This window comes from Rhinatrema bivittatum, chromosome 8, assembly GCF_901001135.1.
Source record: "Rhinatrema bivittatum chromosome 8, aRhiBiv1.1, whole genome shotgun sequence".
NCBI classification, from domain to species: domain Eukaryota; kingdom Metazoa; phylum Chordata; class Amphibia; order Gymnophiona; family Rhinatrematidae; genus Rhinatrema; species Rhinatrema bivittatum.
The window spans coordinates 223,207,275-223,214,294 of record NC_042622.1 but is presented as its reverse complement, the minus strand read 5'-3'; the positions used below and the strand labels follow the sequence as shown (position 1 = coordinate 223,214,294).

Here is a 7,020-nt window from a genome sequence, read left to right as displayed (position 1 = left end):
TACCCCACTATCCAAAACAAACCCACATCTTGTATTCTGTAAGGAATCTCTTTCTAGATCTGGGCTTCCAAAATTTAAGTCTGCATCACATGATTGTGCTTCAGCTAAACGGTGAACCAGAGTGAGGGGACAACTGGATCTTGGAGAGCAGCTTGTAACTCCAAGCCCCAGAGCCAGTCGGCCAATGCTGACATTCATCTCTAATCCCTAGCATTATTTCTGTCATAGATATCTCCAGGACATCAAATCCCAATCTGTTTACAGTTCAGAGTTCAAATTCAGGATCGGGTCACACTGGTCCTGGGATAACAAATTGCTTTGAGTGAGACCTTTTCACTGTGGGATGAGGTCTTTCCCTAGTACAGAATGCTGTCAAATATCAAATAAAATAAAAAGTGATGGATAGGGAAGGGAGGAGACAGGAAGGTGTCCCCTCTTTCCAAGACCAGAAGGAAAGGATCCAGGTACAAGTCCCTTTCCTCATTCCAGAGTGTGGAGCTCAAGTTAATCCATTGCCCAAAGTTCCAGCTGCTCTGTTCTCTGGAGTGAGGCTCACTTCTGCTAGGCTCACCACTTATTATCCTAAACTTACTCTATCTCATGTGTGCTGGGTGAGAATCTGGCACAGAAGGTGGGGTTCAGGCTAGATTCACTTATTTTTTGTGCCTTTTGAAAACATGCTCTGTTCTGATCCTGGGTCTAAAGGTATACTGTGTGCAGTGTTCTCCAGTCACCTGCCCTACCCCCCAAAAGCTGAGAATGCCAGAAGTCCACAAGTCGCCGTCATCCCACACCCGCAAATCTCTTCTTGCTTGGTAGAGCGAAAGCATCAAGAAATGTCTTAACAGAGAATTTGGTCCTCTGAAAATGTGACATGAAGAAAAATAAAATGGGCAAGTCGAGAAAGGAACAGGATGCAAAAAAAGTCTGTCTGTCGCCACAGTACAGTGTAAACACAAGGGTAATGTTTCTGGCCCAGGTTTTACTACCTGCCATCTCTCTGCAGCAAAGACTCCCCAGGCAGCATCAACCTGCTCCAGTCACAGGTTCTGGAGTCCAGGCCACCTGGGCAGATCTGGTCTCATAACGCGGAGGTTTCTCCCCGTCCACAGCTCCTGCTGGTGTGTGTATGTCACAGGTGCTTGGCTTGTGACTGGCACCTCCTTCCAAAGGCTTGCATCTCCTTGGAACTAGAAACCACCTCGAGGATTCTCCCCTTACCTGAATTAAAAATCAAGAGCACAAATACCATTACAGGGCCAGTAGGGAAGAGCTCCAGTTTTACTCTCAAGTAACCTAACAGTTCTTTGAGTTTCTACTTCGTCAAGTCTCTTACAGGAAACCGAACCAAGGATGAAGCAACTGAGAGCACCCTGGGGACCCTTAGGAGGAAATATTTCCATACTGGGACCAGGAAAGGTATTAAAAGGGAGGCAGAATTCTAAGTTGTCTAGGTAAATGAAAGGAAAATTGGTTCTTACCTGATAATTTTCGTTCCTGTAGTACCACGGATCAGTCCAGACTCCTGGGTTTTGCCCCCCCTCTAGCAGATAGAGACAGAGAAGTTCTAAAGGACTCTGACATATATAGCAGGGCGCCACCTACAGTTCATCAGTATTGCTCAGTCACAAAGCAGAATGGATGAAAAAACCCAAACTAACTATATACACTAATCTATAACCTTTAACTGGATCACTAACCCCAATTGGGAACAGAACCCGATGAATACGGAAAACAAGACTGATCTGCAGACGAAAAGTATACAACTGCTGAAAAAGCGGACTCTCCATTACCAGGACTCTGGACTGATCCGTGGTACTACAGGAACGAAAATTATCAGGTAAGAACCAAGTTTGCTTTCCCTGTACGTATCCGGATCAGTCCAGATTCCTGGGATGTACCAGAGCTTTTCTTACCTGGCATGGGATCCGGAGAGGTCCGCTCTCAGCACACCTTCTCCAAATCCACCGGCATCCGGAGCCTGGACATCCAGATGGTAATGTCTAGTAAAGGAATGTAAAGATTTCCATGTAGCCGCTCTGCAAATCTCCTGCGGCGAAATTTGCTGACATTCTGCCCAGGAGGCCTCCTGAGAATGTGTAGAATGCGCCCTAAGACCCATCAGTAAGCGCTTGCCACTCATCAAATATGCAGAATTTATGGTCTCCTTCAACCATCGGGCGATCGTCGTCTTAGACGCCATATTACCCCTTTTGGGGCCACTCCAAAGTAAAAAGAGATGATCTGAGACACGAAAACTATTAGTGACCTCCAGATTCATTTATTTATTTTTTATATACCGACATTCGATTTGGCATATCACATCAGTTTACAGACAACGTGAATGGTGCTGGAAACTTAAATGTTTTCCTATTGATAATGCATCAGATAATGCATCAAGACCCTGCGAACATCCAACTTCTTTAGGTCTTTAGCAAAAGGATACGACTGGTTCAAATCTGAAAAGGACGGAAGCTCTATTGATTGATTAAGATGAAAGGAGGAAACAACCTTTGGCAGAAACGAAGGAACTGTTCGCAAGGAAATTCCGGAGTCAGAAATCCTTAAGAAGGGTTCCCTGCAGGATAAAGCCTGAAGCTCAAATAATCTACGAGCCGAGGAAATTGCCACAAGAAACACAACTTTCAAAGTAAGATCCTTTAAGGTTGCGCGTTTCAAAGGGTGCAGCACACAAAGCCGTGAGGACTAAATTTAAATTCCAGGATGGACAAGGATGTCTGAATGGAGGGTGTAAATGCTTTGCTCCCCAAAGGTAGCGAGAGACATCTGGATGTGCCGCCAACGCTTGACCCTGATTGGTACCACATAAACAACCAAGAACAGCTATTTGCATCCTCAAGGAGCCACAGGATAAGCCCTTAGCTAAACCATTTTGAAGAAAACACAAAATATCCGGCACGGATGCCCATGTAGGAACAATATTGCGGTCCAAGCACCAAGACTCAAAAATCTTTCATACTCGAACATAAGACAAGGAAGTGGAAGTTTTACGCGACTGCAAAAACGTAGTGACCACAGCGACCGAATAACCTTTACCCTTTAGACGCTTCTCTCAAAAGCCATGCTGCTAGACAAAAGCAATCAACCTGGTCGAAACAAACAGGCCCTTGATGAAGCAGGTTCGGAAGATCTGGAAACCTCAGAGGAGCCTCTACCGTCAGATTGACCAGATCTGCAAACCATGGACGATGCAGCCACTCAGGAGCCACTAGAATGACGTCTGCCAGATGTAGTTCTATCCGTCTGAGCACTTTGCCGATTAGGGGCCAAGGAGGAAAGACATAAAGTAGAACATTCGTCGGCCAAGGAAGCACCAGAGCATCTACTCCTTCCACTGCCGTGTCTCTGCAGCGAGCAAAGAAGCGTGGAGCTTTGGAATTCTTGAATGTTGCCATGAGATCCATTCAAGGAGTGCCCCACCAATCACAAATTAGCTGAAAGGCTTTGTCTGCAAGTTCCCACTCTCCTGGATCGAGGCGATATCGACTGAGAAAATCCTTGTGAATGTTGTCGACCTGGGCAATGTGGGACGCTGCTATGCTGACCAAGTGCTGCTCTGCCCAATTGATCAACTGGCGAGCTTCCAACGCAACAGACTGGCTCTTGGTTCCTCCTTGGTGATTTATGTAAGCCACCATGGTCGCATTGTCGGACAGTACGCAGACCGACTTCCCCTTGAGGAGCAGAAGAAACATCTGTAAGGCCAGTCGAACAGCCCTGGTTTCCAACCGATTGATGGACCATTGAAACTCCTCTTGGGACCGTTGTCCTTGTACTGACTTCCTCAGACACATTGCCCCCCAATCGGAAAGGCTGGCATCCGTAGTCACCACCGTCCAGTCCGGAACTACCAAGGGAACTCCACGGATCAAGCTGTCCGAAATCAGCCACCAATCCAAATTGGATCGAGCAGTCTCCGTCAATGGAAGGAGAAGGTGAAATTGTTTGGACACTGGGTTCCATCAGGAAAGCAACGCCAATTGCAAAGGACGCATGTGAGCGAAAGCCCAGGGAACCAGTTCCAATGTCGAGGTCGTCGAACCCAGGACCTGTAAGTAATCCCAAACTTTTGGAGAATGCTTGGACAACAATACTCGCACCTGACCTTGTAATTTTAGAATGCGTTCTGACATCAGGAAAACTCTGCCTTGTCGTGTATCGAACAGGGCTCCCAGAAATTCTAATGAATGGGAGGGAATTAGACGACTCTTGGCAGATTGACAACCCATCCAAGCATCTATAGCAATTGAAGCATCTGGTGGATCGCTTCCTGGCAAAGGACTTCCGACTTCGCTCGAATCAGCCAATCGTCCAAATACGGATGAACCAACAGTCCTTCTCGACGAAGCTGCGCTGCCACCACAACCATTATTTTGGTGAATGTCCTGGGTGCAGTTGCTAAACCGAAAGGCAGGGCTTGAAACTGGTAATGACATCCCAGGATTGAAAATCGCAGGAACCTCTGGTGATCGGATTGGATCCTGATGTGGAGATACGCCTCTGTCAGATCCAGAGATGCCAGAAACTCCCCTTGATGGACCGCAGCGATGACTGACCTCAACGTCTTCATATGGAAGCGGGGGATCCGAAGACATCTGTTGACCCACTTTAAATCGAGAATGGGCCAGAAGGTTCCTTCATTTTTTGGAACCACAAAGTAAATGGAGTAACAGCCCCTTCGTTGTTGAGATGAAGGAACAGGAATGATTGCGCCGAGGTTCAACAAGCACTGTAAAGTGTCCTCTACCACCTGACGCTTGGTTGCGTACCCGCATGGGGAAACCAGGAACTTGGGACTGGGTTGGCATGCAAAATCTAAAGCGTAGCCATCTCTTATCACAGAGAGAACCCACTGGTCCGATGTTATTTTGGTCCACTCCTCGTAAAACAGAGACAATCTGCCTCCGACTACTGGAATGGAGGAATGGACCGGCATCACATCATTGTGAAGGCTTTCCGCCCTGTGTGGACTGGGAGATACCGGGTCTACCGAAACGTCACCCACGAAAGGACTGAGACCACGACTGTTGCCTATTGGAATTTTGTCGAAAGGAGGGAGTGGGCGCCCTAGACTTTCGACCCCCACGAAACCGAGATTTAAAGGAAAAAGAACCTCTCTGTTTTGGCCGATCTTCCAGCAAACGATGAACTTTATTCTCTCCCAGAGACTGAATTAGATCCTCTAGCTCAGTGCTTCTCAACCGGTGTGTCGCCAAGCACCGGCTGGTGTGTCGTGTGCTCCCGGTCTCTCCCGCTGCTCTTTCTTTCCTGCTGCCGTTGCTGCCGGGCTATCAGCACGTTCAAGCCCAGTGGGAACGGCAGAAGTGCTAAAAGAAGCTGTGGCACCCGTGGCTGGCCTTTTCTTCTTCCCGCGCCTGCCCCCCCCCCCCCCGTGACCCAGAACAGGAAGTGATACGCGGTGCGCGGGAAGGAGAAAGAGCCGTGCTGCGTGATAAAGTAGCAGCGGCGGCTGCAGCATCGGCCCCCGAGCAATTGAAGCAGCCAGTAATTGAGAAAAGAGACAGCAGCATGAGCCTCCCGCAGCCGATGGGATTCTACTTTCTTGGCTTGCGGGGGCTGGAGGAGGAGGCTGCTGCAGCTACCATTTGTGTTCTGGGAGGGGCGGGGGGAGAGGAAGTGAGTGAGAGAAAGAGAGAGAAGCAGCCAGCCAGCCAGCCAGCCAGCGTGTAAGTGAGAGAATGTATTTGATTGAGATCATGTGTGTGATTGAGAGAAACTGGTCAGAGAGCTGATGTATGTGTATATGTGAGAGACAATGAAAGTGACTGCTCAAGGAGATGACTGATGTGTATGTGAGAGTGTGAGACAGTCAGGGATGTGACTGATGTGTGTGTGTGTGTGTGTGAAAGAGAGAAAAAGCATGGAAGTGAGAAATCTGGGTATGTGAGAAAGCATGGGAGTAAGAAGCCTGGTGTTGTGGGGGTGTGTGTGAAAGAAAGCATGGGAGTGAGAAGCCTGTGTGTGTGTGTGCATGCATGAGAGAGAGACTGGTTGGTAAGGTGACTGTGTGTGTGAGAGAAAGAGACTGGTGTGTGTGAATGTGAGAGAAAGAATGTGATTCAGGGAATGAGAAGCCTGGGCAGTGGAGAGCGAGCATGGAAATGAGAGAGAGATTGTTGTGTGTGTGTGTGTATGTGTGTGTAACAGAGAGAAAGTGATTATGGGAATGAGAAGCCTGTGCATGTGAAGAGAGTGAGCATGGGAGTGAGAAACCTGGGTGTGTGTGAGACACAGCATGGGAGGGAGAAGCCTGTATATGAAAGACAGAACATGGAAGTGGGAAGCCTGTGTGTGTGTGTATGCATGAGAGAGATCAGGTGACTGGTGTGTGTATATGTGTATATGTGTGTGTGTGTGTGAGAGAGAGAAAGAAAGTGATTATGGGAATGAGAAGCTTATGCATGTGAAGAGTGAGCATGGGAGTGAGAAACCTGGGTGTGTGCGAGACACAGCATGGGAGTGAGAAGCCTGTATATCTGAAAGAGAACATGGGAGTGGGAAGCCTGTGTGTGTGTGTGTATGCATGAGAGAGATCAGGTGACTGGTGTGTGTTTGTATGTGTGTGTGTGAGACAGAGAAAATGATTATGAGAGTGAGAAGCCCATATATGTAAGTAGAACACGGGAGTGGGAAGCCTGTGTGTGTGTATGGCATGAGAGAAACTGTTCAGGAAGGTGACTGGTGTGTGTGTCAAAGACTGGGAGATAATTGGTGTATGAGAGACAGAAACTGGTCATGGGGGCATGACTGGTATGGTGTGTGTGTGAGAGACATGGGCACTAAGGAAGAGGACCATGAGTATAGAGCTTAGCCTCTACTGCTGCTTCTGCTGTGTGCTACAGCCTGCATGGAAGAGGAGTAGGAGAGCTGCTGGAGGGGCTAACTAAAGGTGGCTTTTTAAGTTTATTTTTCTTGATTGACTGCCATTTTAATTATTTAATATTATGTGATGTGTCTGTTTTTTTTGAAATATTTTAT

At 47.7% G+C, this 7,020-nt stretch overlaps 1 protein-coding gene across 1 annotated transcript in view; it reads right to left on the bottom strand.

Moving 5' to 3' along the window:
• Window positions 1-965: 965 nt before the first annotated feature.
• The window catches only part of CELF5 (CUGBP Elav-like family member 5), a 119,553-nt gene continuing 113,498 nt past the window's right edge, over window positions 966-7,020 (bottom strand). The window contains exon 13 of the mRNA XM_029613898.1: window positions 966-1,221. The gene's annotated coding sequence lies outside the window, so the exon portion shown is untranslated. The remainder of the gene's footprint in view (window positions 1,222-7,020) is intronic.